The following is a 2,376-nucleotide window of genomic DNA, read 5'->3' on the forward strand; positions in this document are numbered from 1 at the left end:
GTAAGGGGTACAAGAGAGGAGACCCAAGCATTCTTGGCAAATGGAATTCTGCTGTGGGATACGCCTCCCTGCAAACAGTTGCCAAATATGCATTGCTATCAGATACATCTCAGACGCATCCCATACCAGGAAAGAATGCGCAATCTCAAGGGAAAAATATATTATCCTTTACACATAAAACACAAATATTATACTGACTACCAATCAACAAGAAATTAAAAGAGCAGCAATATCAATTTACTTAATGTTAAGTGAGGACCTTTAGCCTCTGAAAAAGGTGTAGGGTATTAAACTATGTTATTTTGGGGGGACCAGACCAGGGAGAGCAGCCTGGTCTCATAGACTAGACGTAACATAGTAAAAGTAATTCTGGGACACTCACAATAGTAATATATGTGACCGGCTGCCTTGATTCAGTCTTATGTAGCAAAATATGAAATGGTGTCTTTACATTGGATAAAAGCAGACACAGAACTACAAAATGGTATATCATACACTGCATTTGAAGAACAATGGGAAAGTAATTCTGCTCTGAAAGTTGATAAACTTGTAACCTCACTTTTGAGAAAATGGCCTTTGAATGTTTGGGTACCTACTGGAGAGCTCTTCTTTTTCTACACCCATTCAGCATCATTCACACCCTCTTAAGCTTTATTCCCACCCATCTCTTTAAGGGTTGACCCGAGCGTTCTGTCCTAACAACAGCAGTCAAGCGTCCAAGCTAACTGACTAACATTTGCTAGCTTGCTAGCTACTTCTAGACACAAACGAGAGAACAGCTCACTGACCATTTAACTCTCCCTAGCAGAGCTGGTTAGGCTGTTTTTATGTTATCCAGTGCTTTCGTGACGGCAACTGTGCTGCTGGCAGCAATTTACGCTTTTTGCCAACGTTTACTGACACCGGACATATTCAACGGATGTTGAGTGTTCATAAATTCATCAGTTATTTTGCTCTCTGGCACACAGACAAGAGTGCTCTAAAATTGGAGCAGCTAGCCAGAGCGAATTTACCAGCTACATCTATCAACAGTTGTCGCACTGACATTCTATTGAAATGTTTACTTGCATAGTGGAGACTTTTGTTAAGACATGTAGCTAGCTAGCTAGCTAAGCAATGAACCATAATCCCAACTCATGACGTGACTACACTGCATGAATCTGCAGGTAACTAACCAACCAAGGTCAATGTTAGCTAGCTAACATGAGGCTATAACCAGCAAAGCAAATGGCTCTGAGATACGAATAATAAGATCATACAAGTAACATTAGTTAAGGAGCCAGCCAGTTAACATTAGCTAGCTAACAGTACACTTTAACTTTCAATTAAAACGACTTTGTAAAAATTAGAAATGTGTAATATCAGAACAGTTTTGCTACCTAGACTATCTTATTTGTATACATCATGGATGGACGCTTCTCCCTGTCACGAATGCCATGGTTGCCGTTAGTTTGAAGATGTAATCAGGAGACAGGTGTTTTCTCCATCAGATGTCCATCAGGTGTTTTCTCCACTGATTTCAAAACTCGGTTTTCCTTAAAGTGGAGAGCAACACTTATGCAGTTCCACAACGCAATATATATTTCTTAACTTCTTGGTGACAGATGGCAGTATTTTCACCTCCGGATGAAATGCATGCCCAAATTCAACTGTCTGCTTCTCATCCCCAGAAGATAAGATATGCATATTATTAGTAGATTGGATATAAAACACTCTGAAGTTTCTAAAACTGTTTGAATCATGTCTGTGAGTATAACATAACTTATTTAGCAGGTGAAACCCCGAGGACAAACCATTCAGATTGTTTTTTTTTATGTAACTCTATTTTCAATGGGAATGCAGATTTCTAAGGGACCTTCTTGCAGTTCCTATCACTTCCACTGGATGTCAACAGTCTTTAGAAATTGGTTGAGGTTATTCCTTTGTGTAATGAAGAAGTACGGCCATCTTGAACGAGGGTCACTTGAAGTGTACTGTTAGATAGAGGTGCGTAACCAGAAAGCATGCTACAGTTTGTTTTCTTCCTGTATTGAACACAGATAATCCCTTCTTCAATTTTATCGTTTATCGTTAAAAAATACCTAAAGTTGTATTATAAAAGTAGTTTGAAATGTTTTGGCAAAGTTTACAGGTAACTTTTGAGATATTTTGTAGTCACTTTGCGCAAGTTGGAACCGGTGTTTTTCTGCATCAAAGTGCCAAATAAATGGACATTTTGGATATCTATCAACGGAATTAATCGAACAAAAGGACCATTTGTGATGTTCATGAGACATTGGAGTGCCAACAAAAGAAGCTCATCAAAGGTAAGGCATGAATTATATTTTTATTTCTGCGTTTTGAAATACGTTTTCTCTCTTTATTTATGGAGGTAAT

The sequence above is a fragment of the Oncorhynchus mykiss genome, chromosome 17 (assembly GCF_013265735.2).
Source record: "Oncorhynchus mykiss isolate Arlee chromosome 17, USDA_OmykA_1.1, whole genome shotgun sequence".
Lineage (NCBI taxonomy): Eukaryota > Metazoa > Chordata > Actinopteri > Salmoniformes > Salmonidae > Oncorhynchus > Oncorhynchus mykiss.